Source organism: Triturus cristatus, chromosome 3_1 (genome assembly GCF_964204655.1).
Source record: "Triturus cristatus chromosome 3_1, aTriCri1.1, whole genome shotgun sequence".
NCBI lineage: Eukaryota > Metazoa > Chordata > Amphibia > Caudata > Salamandridae > Triturus > Triturus cristatus.
In genome coordinates, this window is record NC_140583.1 from 4,259,768 (window position 1) to 4,274,177 (window position 14,410).

Consider the following 14,410-nt stretch of genomic DNA (forward strand, 5'->3'; position numbering starts at 1 on the left):
TTCAGTAGAACTTACTGTAGCTAAACTTGATATTATATGTACTTCAGGTACCTTTAGTGGTTTTCAGTTGATCAATTCAATTGAGATTATCTGGTAAACAATAGCAAGCTGGAATCCCACACGCTGCACACCAATGTGAGATGGTGGCCTGATATATGCTGTCCACTAGTTCTAGTGGGCACCTTGTATCAGTCCAAACAACCCTTTATGGCAGGGGTCTTCAAACTGTGGGGCGCGACCCCCAGGGGGGCCATGGAGCGATGCAAAGGGGGTCGCGCCTTCCCAGTCACACTTTTGCCTAGGCCCAAGGGCTTCAGCCCCCCTCTTCCCTCGTCCTGTGTCTCAGCTCGGGCTGCTGCAGTGAAACTTGAGCTGCTGGGGGCTCAGCTGGGTAGTGTCTGGAGTCTTATCTCCGGCACCCCCGTGTTTTTCACAGGTCTTTAAAGACATTTGCATATTTACATACCTTTGTAAACTGGTTACAGAGGCTTCGTTTTTTTCCTGGTTCCAGTACCCCCTGGGTCCCCACTCGGCCTATTCCTTACATTTGTATTTTACATTTCCTGCTGTAGTGTGAGAATGCATTTCATGGAAAGGAATACAAAGTAGGCTTGCCAAAAAAAAATGCCTGCCCTGTTTTTTTTAAAGAGCCTGCAAAGATATCCTCTTGGTACTAAATAGACTTAGAAATAAAAAAGTATGTATGCATTCGTTATGTGACTTTTCTGTCTTTTTTTCTCTTTAATTATCAGTCATGGATCATTGAGGTAGCCCTAGAACACAATTAAACGTGCTTTCTATTTATATTTGCTGTTGGAAGTATGCACAGATAAGTGCTGAAAATACTGCTTTAGGTGACTGCTTTTTTTTTGTCCCGATTGGGCTATCAAAATAATCTGCTGGCAACCCTAACCATAGGACTGGAAGTTTGTTGCAGGATCAGCACATTATTTATTTCCTTCACCCTCGATCCCCGATTATTGCCACAATAGTTTAACTTAGATCTTAAACTCTACGCCGCCATCAATAACATGCTGAGTTACTTCATGGGTCTGGGAATGCACCTTGCATTCAGACAACTCATTCCTCATTCCTCATTCTCGCCCTTCATTTTCACACTCACCCTGCACTCACAGCGATCACAATGCACTCACACTGATCACCATGCACTTGCACCTTTCACCCGCTCACCCTGCACTCACAGTGATCACTCTGCACTCACAATGCACTTGTGCTACTCACCCTATACCTCAACCTGCACTCACACGTGTACACTACTCATCCTGCACTCATGTGACACTTCACTCACCTGTCCCCCTCACTACTCAATATGCAACTCACTCAAACAAGCCCATCAGTAATCATACATTCATTCATCCCATTCTGAACTTGCATCCGCACCCAAATTCATACACCACCTCACTCACCCTGCAGTCACTCCTCTTGTCCTACTCTCACACTGTTGCATCGCTCACCGTGCACTCACATGGGCACTCTTGTCACCCACACAGTGCAGAGGGTTAATGTGCCTGCTACAAAGAATATGTACCATGCAGATCCCATAAATGAGTGTGAGTAAACTATGAGTAGTGCTATAAAAAATGAAATGTTTGTCAGAAAGGTGCTATAGAGAGATGCGTTGCATTTTTTGTGAGTGGCAGTGAAGGAATTCATGGAGAAGGAGGAAACGGGGGTGGGGCATCAAAAAAGACTGATGCACCGGGTGCGACCAGCGTTAGGACCAGCCCTGACTGGGAGTGTTAGCCCCCCCTCTGAAGTTCTGCTCTAGTGGCTCCCCTGATTCTGCCTATTATTATTTACATTTGTTTGTAGTGCACTACTGTTACAAAAAGATGTCCTGGGGCTAATAACCATCTACTGCCTGAAGGCAAATGAGAAACACACAGAAGAGAGAAATGTGAGAGACTGTTAGAGATGAGGGCAGTGAAAAGACAGAATGGCAAGAGGTGATTAAAGGTGAAGGGAGAGGTTGAATGGGGAGAATTCAGAAGTTGTAAAAAAGGGGTGAAAGAAAATGGCCTGCAAAGTGAGAGAGGGATCCGGGGTTAGGAGAGGAGAGAGGGAAGGAAGGGAGGGGTGAGAGGAAAGCTGCATGGTTAAACTGCTTAACTGCACAAAACCACCAGGGTTTTAATGGACCCTAGCTTCTCCCGGTCAGTTCCAGGTGAGCTTCTAATGTGGCAGCACGTATTGCTGCGGAGTGGAAGGCCCTTCACAAAGGTTGACTTGAAATCTTTCTGATGATAATTGCTGTATTTTGGTTATAAAAGTGTACTGATTGGGTGAAATCTTTCCTCAGTGTTACTGTGTGTAACAAATGTCAAAACAATGAAGCAATGCTATCCCAAAATACGCTGCATCACATAACCTCATTTACATTTTCATCCCACGCAATTTAGTCAACAGGTTTAGACATTTTTGTCAGGAGGGGGTCCTTACGCCTCAAAATGTTGACAGGGGGGTCTCGGCATCCAAAAGTTTGAGACCTCTGCTTTATGGTGAATGGTTAAAGACAACCTTTATTGAAAGCTATCCTAGTGGTAGCTATGGAGAGCAGCCTTTAGGCTAAGTCTTGAAGGAATGTAAAGCAGCTTGTTTTACCAGTCTATAATCTCTTGAATGATCAAATGAAAGGACAACCACACCAGGTATATATTCAAAATATATGTATTTAGGTTAACACACACCCCTCTAGTCTCTTTATGAGACTGGAGTTCGAAGTATTTAATTTACAAGTGAGCAATCATCAGTAATAGCACAAATACACGTTTGGGCCCTAGGGGCGTACCAAACCATATACCAAAAAGTGGTATAAGAACCACGACTGGACTAGACATAAGGCCTAGAGCCTGTAAAATCGCTGGGACCCCAAGGAACCACCCAAGGTAGTGACACAGGGGACCCACGGGGACTGTATGCAGTGTGAGAACACAACCGCGGGTTCCCGTTATCTTCTATGGCCAATGTCGCGGTTGGAAATTTCAAGATCAGGGACACTTAGAATCGAGTCAGGACCAGACCCTTTTGGACTTAAGAAGTTCTAGGGCTAGCACCCACGGGAGCACCGGAGTACTCGAGTTACCTCACCCAGGGAAGCCGGATGCATAGGTGTCTTTTGGTGTCAGATCGCGTCGTCGATTGCAATGGAAGCCTGCAAAGAACTGCTACTGCCGTGAAGAGGAGAAGTGTCCGAAGAGATCCAAGCCTGGATCTAGGATGTAAGGAACCTGAAAGCAGAGGGGGCAGAGTCTGAGTCCCTAGCCAATGACCGAGGGCAGGATGGACCAATGCCCACAGATGTCGGGTGCTTCAGGTGAGTTGATGGGTGTCTTGACTCTTCAGCCACGAGGTCCAAGAGTTGTCGACGATGTCCACGAGCCGGATTCGAACTGTCCCACAAAGTCTGTCGAGTGCTGCGGTGTCGGCGACCAGAATGGACCCAACAAGCCTTGGCAACGTCTTGGGGTGCCCTATGTGCAGGGGTCCTGGTGTGCCCTATGTGCAGGGGTCTTGGGGTGCCCTATGTGCAGGGGTCCTGGGGTACCCTATGCGCAGGGGTCCTGGGGTGCCCTGTGTGCAGGGGTTCTGGGTGACCTGTGTGCAGCGGTCTTGGGGTGCCCTGTGTGGAGGGGCAACAGGGGTCCTGGGGTGCCCTATGTGTGAGAAGTTGGCCTGATATATGATGTCACTAGTTCTAGTGTACACCCTGTATCAGTCCAAACAACCCTTATGGTGATTGGTTGTAAAGTCAACCTTATAGACCAGCTATCCTAGTGGTAGCATGGACAAGAGCACTCTTAGGCTAAACTCTGTATGGCATGTGAAGCCAGCTGTTATACCATTTGCAATCCCTTGAACACCAAATGAAAGGACACCACAACAGATATATATAAAAATAGTATGTATTTATTCTAGTCAAAATACCCTCAGCACTCTTTATGAGATTCGAGGTAAGTACAACACAGTCTTATTTAAGCATACATAAGTCACACAGGTAAGTAATACAGTTAGGCCCTAGGGGCCACGCAAACCATACATTAAGTAAGTGGTATAAGGACCACTGTCACGAACACAGGTTAGGCCTAGGCCTAGGGAATCGCTGGGGCTACACTATACTACCAGTTACTAGGCAGTGGGAGGCCCACGGGATTCAGGTGCAGAGTGGAAACACTCACGCGTAATGCGTTAAAGTCGATAGAAATAGTGGTGTTTAGAAATAAAGAGTTTTAGGACACTTCGGAAAGAGCTAGGAGTTAGAGACTTGGAAACTAGACCTTAGGATAGTCAATACCCTTGTGAGCACCGGAGTACTCAGTTTACCTAGCCCACGGGCTGCGGGTGCATAGGTGTGAACTTGCGTCGGGTTTCGTCGTCGACTCCTATGGATGCCTGAAGAAAAGGTGCTGACAGGCAGTCAGTGAAGAGTGTCCCGTGGGTTCCAAGGTTGGAATCAAGAAGGAGGCTACCTGCAAGCAGAAGGGACAGAGTCTAGGTCACCAGCCAGGAGCCGGGAAGGAACCAGGCGATGTCGTGAAGATGCAGGTGAAGAGGTGAAGCTTGTCGCAGCAGCCACGGGTACCAGGAGGCGTCGAGGATGACCAGAACCAGGAGGTGAGCTGTCCCACGAGGGCTCTTGCTGTTGGCGGCGTCGTTGTTGAGTTCGGACCCAACAAGCCTTGGCAAGCGCAACCCACGCAGGATGAAGGATTCGCTTCTGTTGCAGACCAGGAAGGCCTGAGGTGCTTCTCTTTCGCAGGGCAGCAAGGGCCAGTCTGGAGGAGCCAAACCATTGGTGGAAAGTCAAGGGTTCGTCGTCACTGAGGCCACTAGCCAATGGGCAAGCAACCGGACAGACGCGTCGAGCAGGAAAATGCAGAAGGGCCCCACACAGAACTCGTGGAGTGTGGAGGGCTGATCTTCGGTGCAGATGGTGCTCGGGGTTGAGGCTTCTCAATCCCCAGAGCATAACTTCGAGGATGCCTCAGAAGCAGCGCTGGAAGCTATTAGCCAATTTTCCCAGGTAGCCGGTCCCACTTCTCTCGTCGCCTCCACGGATCTCAGCTTTGCTGTGGATGTGGATCAGGGTCGGAGAAGTCTGGAAGTCAAGGCGCTGGTCGGGCTCTGCAGTCGGTTCCTCGTAGAACTTGGGCAAAGCAAACGGCAGGTCGCTTGGTGGTGCCTGTTTGCACAGGGTGGCCACTCCTTGGCCACAAGGGAGATTCTTCAGTCTTCTTCCGTAGTCGAATGTCGAAGGTCCAGAGTTTCTGTTCAAGTTGCAGTTTTTCAGGATAATCCAAAGTCCTAGGGACTCAGCTCCCACTCTTATACTAATCTGGGGGGCTGGTTTACCTGCTAGGTCGCTCCTATGGGTGGGACCAGGGAGGATGGTGGTTACACCCCCTTCCCTTTGTCCAGTTTCACGCCAGGACTGGGGCTGGAGTGCCCCAGCACCAGTTTGAACCGGACTATACATGGGACACCTTGTGTGCCCCAGGCAGTGCCTCGTTTCTTTCATCCCTCCCTGCCCCAATACACTAAGTCCTGTCTAGGGTGGTGCTAGCACCTCCCAAGGCAGGAAACCTATTGTCCAAGCCTCCCTCGCTGGAAGGACTCCCATCAGCAGGAGGTCAGACTTGTGTCTGTGGCAGCAGCATCCATTTTGTGATGCTGGGGCTCTGGTTAACTTTAACCGGGTATTAGGTCTTCAACATGTCTTCCCCCTCTAGAAGGGGGGAATACTATCCTCATCGCCAGAAATGGTGTGGGGGTAGTATTCCAAAGTGTTAGACACCTTACACGACATGTTTTGATAAAGCCAAACCATAGTTACCATAACCGCGAGGATTATAAGGCACTTTAAGAGTATATGGTAGGCGATATCATAGAACAGCTAGAAGGACATGGTTCCGAAAGCTGCAGACAGGCTCAGCTCATGCTAGAGCACCATCTCACATGTTACCAAGCACTCTGCCTTCAGGATTGTTAAGGCCTGCCATAGGAGTGACTGAAAGGTTACCCATGTGTCTATATATAAGGTAGGTATAGAAATACTGTACCTAAGCAAGGGGTGATTACACAACCTTGCCCCAGCTGAGTGATCAGCCAGTTGTGTCATGATGGAAGGCCAGCCAGGGGTGGCATAATACATGCTGCAGCCCCTGGTAGGCCTAGGGTACACCCATGCCCTGGGTACCTAAGGTACACTGTACAGGGCCCTATAGGGTGATCCTTACCAATCGGGTTATGTACCTAAAGTACATAGTGTGAATTTAGAGAGAGAACAGCTGGGCTGTGGGTCTGATCAGCAGGCCCACAGCCACATCTAAGTCGAAAACCAGTGAAGCAAAAGCAAAAAGTGGGGGTGACCATAGGAAGCAGACCCTACTCTCCTACACTATGTACAGGGGTACCCTATGCGCAGGGGTCCTGGGTGCCCTATGTGCAGGGGTCCTGGGGTGCCCTGTGTGCAGGGGTCCTGGGGTGACCTGTGTGCAGCGGTCTTGGGGTACCCTGTGTGCAAGGGTAACAGGGGTCCTGGGTTGCCCTATGTACTGGGGTACCCTATGCGCAGGGGCCCTGGGTGCCCTATGTGCAGGGGTCCTGGGGTGCCCTATGTGCAGTGGTCCTGGGGTGCCCTGTGTGCAGGGGTCCTGGGGTGACCTGTGTGCAGGGGTCCTGGGGTGACCTGTGTGCAGGGGTCCTGGGGTCCGCTGTGTGCAGCAGCCTTGGGGTTCCCTGTGTGCAGTGGTCTTGGGGTGCCATATGCGCAGGGGTCTTGGGGTGCCCTATGCGCAGGGGTCCTGGTGTGCCCGGTGTGCAGGTGTTCTGGGGTGCCCTATGTGCAGGGGTCCTGGGGTGCCCTGTGTGCAGCAGTCTTTGGGTGCCCTGTGTGCAGGGGTCCTGCAGTGCCCCGTGTGCAGGAGTGTTGGGGTGCCCCATGTGCAGGGGTCCTGGAGTGCCCCGTGTGCAAGGGTCTTGGGGTGCCCTATGTGCAGGGATCCTGGGGTGCCCTGTGTGCAGGGGTCCAGGGGTGCCCTGTGTGCAGCAGTCTTGGGTGCCCTTTGTGCAGGAGTCCTGGGGTGCCACGTGTGCTGGGGTCCTGGGGTGCCCCGTGTGCAGGGGTCCTGGGGTGCCCCGTGTACAGGGGTCTTGGGGTGCCCCGTGTGCAGGGGTCCTGACTGCCCCGTGTGCAGGGGTCCTGGGGTGCCCTATGTGCAGGGGTCTTGGGGTGCCCTACATGCAGGGGTCCTGGGGTGCCCTGTGTGCAGGGGTCCTGGGGTGCCTTATGTGCAGGGGTCCTGGGGTGCCCCGTGTGCAGGGGTTCTGGGGTGCCCCGTGTGCAGGGGTCCTGGGGTGCCCTGTGTGCAGGGGTCCTGGGGTGCCCTGTGTGCAAAGGTCTCGGGGTGCCCTTTGTGCAGGGGTCTTGGGGTGCCCTATGCACAGTGGTCTTTGGGTGCCCTATGCGCAGGAGTCCTGGGGTGCCCTATGCGCAGGGGTCCTGGGTGCCTTATGTGCAGGGGTCGTGGGTGCCCGGTGTGCAGCGGTCTTGGGTGACCTGTGTGCAGCGGTCTTGGGGTGCCCTGTGTGCAGGGGTAACAGGGGTCCTGGGGTGCCCTACATGCATGGGTCTTGGGGTGCCCTGTGTGCAGGGGTCCTGGGGTTCCCCTATGTGCAGGGGTCCTGGGTGACCTATGTGCAGGGGACCTGGGGTGCCCTGTGTGCAGGGGTTCTGGGGTGGCCTGTGTGCAGCGGTCTTGGGGTGCCCTGTGTGCAGGGGTAACAGGGCTCCTGGGGTGCCCTATGTACAGGGGTCCTGGGTGCCCCATGTGCAGGGGTCTTGGGGTGCCCTATGTGCAGAGGTGCTGCGGTGCCCTGTGTGCAGGGGTCTTGGGGTGCCCTATGTGCAGGGGTCCTGAGGTGCCCTGTGTGCAGTGGTCCTGAGGTGCCCTGTGCGCTGGGGTCTTGGGGTGCCCTATGTGTAGGGGTCTTGGGGTGCTCTATGTGCAGGGGTCCTGGGGTGCCCTATGTGCAGGGGTCTTGGGATGCCCTATGTGCAGGGGTAACAGGGGTCCTGGGGTGGCCTATTTACAGGGGTACCCTATGCGCAGGGGTCCTAGGTGACCTATGTGCAGGGGTCCTGGGGTGCCCTATGTGCAGGGGTCCTGGGGTGCCCTATGCGCAGGGGTCTTGGGGTGCCCTATGCCCAGGATTCCTGGGTGCTCTATGTGCAGGGATCCTGGGTGCCTGGTGTGCTGGGGTCTTGGGTGCCCCGTGTGCAGGGGTCCTGGGGTGCCCTGTGTGCAGGGGTCATGGAGTGCCCTATGTGCGGGGGTCCTGGGGTGCCCTGTGTGCAGGGGTCCCGGGGTGCCCTATGTGCTGGGGTCTTGTGGTGCCCTATGTGCAGGGGTCTTGGTGTGCCCTATGCGCAGGGGTCCTGGGGTATCCTATGCGCAGGGGTCCTGGGTGCCCTATGTGCAGGGGCCCTGGGGTGCCCTGTGTGCAGGGGTTCTGGGGTGACTTGTGAGCAGCGGTCTGGGGGTGCCCTGTGTGCAGGGGTAACAGGCATCCTAGGGAGCCATATATACAGGTGTACGCGCAGGGGTCCTGGGTGCCCTATCGCAGGAGTCCTGAGGTGTCCTGTGTGCAGGGGTCCTGGGGTGACCTGGGTGCAGCGGTCTTGGGGTGCCCTGTGTGCAGGGGTAACAGGGGTCCTGGGGTGCCCTATGTACAGGGGTCCTGCAGTGCCCCATGTGCAAGGGCCTTGGGGTGCCCTATGTGCAGGGGTCCTCGGGTGCCCTATGTGCAGGGGTCCTGCGGTGCCCTGTGTGCAGGGGTCATGGGGTGCCCTGTGTGCAGGGGTCCTGCGGTGCCCTGTGTGCAGGGGTCTTGGGGTGCCCTGTGTGTAGGGGTCTCTGGGTGCCCTATGGGCAGGGGTCTTGGTGTGCCCTGTGTGCATCAGTCTTGGTGTGCTCTGTGTGCAGGGGTCTTGGGGTGCCCTATGCGCAGGATTCCTGGGTGCCCTATGTGCAGGGGTCTTGGGTGCCCCGTGTGCAGAGGTCCTGGGGTGCCCCGTGTGCAGGGGTCTTGGGGTGCCCTGTATGCAGGGGTCTTGGGGTGCCCTATGAGCAGGGGTCTTGGGGTGCCCTGTGTGCAGCAGTCTTGGTGTGCCCTGTGTGCAGGGGTCTTGGGGTGCCCTATGCGCAGGGGTTTTGGGGTGCCCTATGCGCAGGATTCCTGGGTGCCCTATGTGCAGGGGTCCTGGGTGCCCGGTGTGCAGAAGTCTTGGGTGCCCCGTGTGAAGAGGTCCTGGGGTGCCCCGTGTGCAGGGGTCCTGGGGTGCCCTGTGTGCAGGGGTCTTGGGGTACCCTATGTGCCGGGGTCATGGGGTGCCCTATGTGCAGGGGTCCTGGGGTACCCTATACGCAGGGGTCCTGAGTGCCCTATGTGCAGGGGTCCTGGGGTGCCCTGTGTGCAGGGGTTCTGGGGTGACCTGTGTGCAGCAGTCTTGGGGTGCCCTGTGTGCAGGGGTAAGAGGGGACCTGGGGTGCCCTATGTACAGGGGTACCCTATGTGCAGGGGTCCTGGGTGCCCTATCGCAGGGGTCCTGGGGTGTCCTGTGTGCAGGGGTCCTGGTGTGACCTGTGAGCAGCGGTCTTGGGGTGCCCTGTGTGCAGGGGCCCCGGGATGCACTATGTGCAACTGTCCTGGGGTGCCTTATGTGCAGGAGTCCTGCGGTGCCCTGTGTGCAGGGGTCCTGCTGTGCCCTGTGTGCAGGGGTCTTGGGGTGCCCTATGTGCTGGGGTCTTGGGGTGCCCCATGTGCAGGGGTCCTGGGGTATCCTATGCGCAGGGGTCTTGGGGTGCCCCGTGTGCAGGGGTCCCGGAGTGCTCTGTGTGCAGGGGTGTTGGGGTGCCCCATGTGCAGGAGTCCTGCGGTGCCCTGTGTGCAGGGGTCCTGCTGTGCCCTGTGTGCAGGGGTCTTGGGGTGCCCTATGTGCTGGGGTGCCCCATGTGCAGGGGTCCTGGGGTATCCTATGCGCAGGGGTCTTGGGGTGCCCCGTGTGCAGGGGTCCTGGAGTGCTCTGTGTACAGGGGTGTTGGGGTGCCCCATGTGCAGGGGTCCTGGAGTGCCCCGTGTGCAGGGGTCTTGGGGTGCCCGGTGTGCAGGGGTCCTGGGGTGCCCTATGTGCAGGGGTCCTGGGGTGCCCGGTGTGCAGGGGTCCGGGTGTGCCCTGTGTGCAGCAGTCCTGGGGTGCCCTATGTGCGGGGGTCCTTGGGTGCCCTGTGTGCAGGGGTCCCGCTGTGCGGGGGTCCTTGGGTGCCCTGTGTGCAGGGGTCCCGCTGTGCAGGGGTCCTGGGGTGCCCCATGTGCAGGGGTCCCGCTGTGTCCTGTGTGCGGGGGTCCTTGGGTGCCCTGTGTGCAGGGGTCCCGCTGTGCAGGGGTCCTAGGGTGCCCTATATGCAGGGGTCCCGCTGTGCCCTGTGTGCGGGGGTCCTGGGGTCCCCTGTGTGCAGGGGTCCCGCTGTGCAGGGGTCCTAGGGTGCCCTATATGCAGGGGTCCCGCTGTGCCCTGTGTGCGGGGGTCCTGGGGTCCCCTGTGTGCAGGGGTCTTAGGGTGCCCGGTGCGCAGGGGGTCCTGGGGTGCCCGGAGTGCACGAGGAAGGCCCCCGTATTGTGCTGGGTCCACAGCATGTGCAGCATCAGGCTCTGTCCTCAGGCGCCACTGACAGCCACCCAAGGAACAGAGCTAAAGAGACATCACGGAAGCAGCACTTCCGGTTCCAGGTCAGCGACGGCAGCGTCAGCACTAGCAGAGAACGCTGAGAACACAGAGCACTGCCAACCTCTTCCTTTGTCCAGGAAGGAGCCCGGTCTGTCTGTGTAGAGGAGGAGGGGCCCTGTCTGTCTGTCTGTGTACAGAGGCGAAAGGGGCCCTGTCTGTCTGTCTGCAGAGGAGGAGGGGCCCTGTCTGTCTGTCTGTGTACATAGGCGAAAGGGGCCCTGTCTGTCTGTCTGCAGAGGAGGAGGAGCTTTGTCTGTCTGTGCAGTTATCTCCAGACCCTCACAGACCTGCCCCTGAACCCCTCCCCCCAGCCCCCCCAACCCCAGAAGGAGGGGGAGAGCGCCTGGAAGTGTCGGCACAGGTCTCTGCTCAGGTAGGAGATTGTCAGCACCTTCTGTTGTGTTTGTAGAAATTGACTGGATAATCCTGGAGGGAATCTCTGCCGGAGCCGGGCTGAGCTGGGCTCTTCTATCCAAGGGCCACTGGGGGCCTTTCCTTTCGGCCCTGGGGGTGTTTGTGAGCATCATTGGTGTTAAAGAGGGGATCACTGCACCTCATATGAATGCACTGTGAGGAGTCTACATGCTGCACCGAAGAATCTGTGCTCACTGCCCTGCATCTTACTGCACTATGAGAAATCTCTGCCAGGAGCCGGGCTGGGCTTTTCTATCTGGGGGCCACTGGGGCTGAGCTGGGCTCTTCTCTCTGGGGGCCTCTGGGGCTGAGCTGGGCTTTTCTATCTGGGGGCCACTGGGGCTGAGCTGGGCTCTTCTCTTCGGGGGGCTCTGGGGGGCTTTCCTTCCAGCCCTGGAGGTGTTTGTGGGCATAATTTGTGTTAAAGAAGGGATATGTGCACTGCATCTTACTGCACTATGAGGAGTGTGTGCACTGCCCTGTATCTTGCTGCACTCTGAGAAATCTGTGCGCACTGCACCTTGCTGCGCTCTGAGAAATCTGCACACACAAATGATAATGATAATAAATGTTTATTGTTTAGTTACTTAAAACCTTAACAATTTTTTGCATGAGTAAAAGTAAGCGATACAATTTCTGCATTTTAAAAAACGTAAAAGCTTTACATTCTTAGTTGTTATAATAGTGGGGTTTGTAGCGTGCGGTAAGCACTTGCTAAATCGTAAAGTGTCAGTGTTCCGCCACTCAGTTAAGAGTTACTTTTCAGGCCTAATTGTAAGGTTTAGTGCTTAGTAGCTAGAGATTCTGTTTTCAGTGCAAGATCATGACGGGTAAGACGTTTTATCCGTTGACCGTACATTTGAGGACCAGACGGGCCCAGACCTGCTATTATGGCCGCTCTGCATGTCCTTATTCTTCTGGTGTTTGCCGCTTTTCTTAATAAAGTGACTCGTGCTGTGCAAAGTTTGGGACATGTGCAGATTAGATGAATAAAGTTTTCTTTGTTACTGCCGCAGAGTCTTGTAGCGGTCTAGTTGTTGTCACGTCACGTTGACGTGACGCAGGCGGCCATGTTGGCGCCGGGGTGCGCGCGCAAGCATTAGCGCGCCGAGCATCCCTGAGAGCAGAGTGCCGGCCGGCGCTCCTCGGTACAATTACAAGTGTATGCTAAATAAATATAGCGGTAAATCTACAACGTGCCTCGAGTGATTACTGAGCAACATTACAGTGGCGACGAGGTCGGGACAGAGACCAGACCGACGCGGGAGCACAGGAGAGGGCAACACCCCACGTGGCCCCCACTAGGCGAAGGAAGACACGCAAGCAGGTCACCAGGCCCAAAACGGAACACCAGACAGGCCTGCCTGGAGCGGTGGAGTCACGGAAAACGTCCTAGTCAACCACGTTGGACGATCCGAGGTACGGAGCAACCGAGGAGCGTGGCAGTGCCACAGTACAGCACACGAGCTGCATATAGGCCACAGGGACGACGCTATCCACAAACGGCCAAGAGCACACGTGCCACCTTCACACATAACCACGTACAGGGAGCGCTGCGCTGGCTACCAAAGAGGAGGAAGTGGGGTCTAGTAACAAGAGCCCCCAGAGAATCAAGCACACAGGGAACAACAACAACACCCCAGGCAGCCCCCCGAGCAAAGCCACCGACGGAACGAACGCCAAGGAAGTGAAGATGAGTACCCCGGCAGGGTATGCGATTGCACCCGTGCAATTCCTACCGAAACCCGGAGACCCACTGATGAAATGGGAGGACTGGAAGGAATATATAGACAATTTCATAGGGGTCCTGGAGGACGAAAATGAAGAGAAATTCACTCCTCAGAGAAAAAAACGCATCCTGCTACTAAATCTGGGCCCAGAAGGACTGAGAATATACAAGAGTCTAGTACCAAAGAAGAGAGAAGACACAGACGACGATGTGTATGCGCATGCAGTGGAGGACCTAGATGAGCGATACCGCCCCACCATTTGTGTTTCAGTGGATAGATATAACTTCCAGCAAAGGAAACAAAAGGTGGGGGAAACCATCGAAGAGTATGTAGCAGCGTTGAGAAAGCTAGCAGCCCAGTGTAAGTACGCACGGTGGGAAGACGAATTCATAAAAGACCAGGTGGTCATGCACACCACCAGTGCAAACGTACAAGACAAGCTGTGGGCGAGTGGGGACACCACACTCAAAGAAGTACTGGTCATAGTGAAGAGGGCAGAACTCGCGAAGAGGTGCGCTAATGCTACCAAAAAAGAGGCGGTCACCCCAACCATGGTGAACAGGATACAGGAGGAAGATCACCGCAAGGACCAGAAAAACAAACAACCCATAGCCAAAGGGACTAGCAGATGGCAAGGGAAACAAGCGAACAGTGAGAACAAGAAACCGTGCTACAGGTGTGGAAGTTGGTCCCACGAAGCCCACGACAGACGTTGCCCGGCAGTCCGAGCCAAATGCCTGCACTGCGGTATCATAGGTCACTACGAGAAGGTGTGTCGGAAGAAACAACAGAAAGGAGTGGTGAAATATGTTGACCAAAGCGAAGAAGACCTGGAGGAAGCCACAGAGGAAGAAGTGGTCACCGTCTTATGTATATACGATCAGGTATTGAGCGTAGACGACAAGAGATCAACCAAACCAGTCCTAGAGATGTCCATGGGCGGCATCACCATTTCAGTAGTGGCAGACACCGGATCCCCATTTACCATTATACAGAGAGCAGTGTGGGAAGAAAAGTTCCAAACCAAGTTGGGCCCTGATCTGGAGAAACTAGACATACGACCAGTTACCTATAATGGGGATCGCATTCCCATGCTAGGCTTCCGACGTCTACTGTTCGAGTTCAGAGGCCGATCAGCGTGGTGCAAACTATATGTGGCCGAGAAAGGACCCTCCGTCCTAGGATGGTTAGACCAGGGCGACCTAGGCATAAAACTCGACCCAGGAGGGAAGGAACAAATTCTGCTCACAGAACAGGAGGAATGGCCGGACATGAACAGATGGAAGAAGAACTACCCAAAAGTGTTTGGGGGCACTGTAGGGAAAATGGAGAAATTTCAACATAAAATAGTGCTTAAGGAAGGAGCCACACCAGTAGCACATAAAGTGAGCAATGTGCCCATTGCAGTAAGGGATGCCGTCCAGACAGAACTCCAAGATCTGGAGAAGAAGGGCATCATAGA

At 55.0% G+C, this 14,410-nt stretch overlaps 1 protein-coding gene across 2 annotated transcripts in view; it reads left to right on the top strand.

Moving 5' to 3' along the window:
• The first annotated feature begins 10,824 nt into the window (after window positions 1–10,824).
• Window positions 10,825–14,410, top strand: part of LOC146859573 (uncharacterized) — a 132,005-nt gene continuing 128,419 nt past the window's right edge. The window contains exon 1 of one of the 2 annotated variants that reach the window (XM_085646512.1): window positions 10,825–11,177. The gene's annotated coding sequence lies outside the window, so the exon portion shown is untranslated. The remainder of the gene's footprint in view (window positions 11,178–14,410) is intronic. The other variant, XM_085646511.1, reaches the window with a different exon arrangement.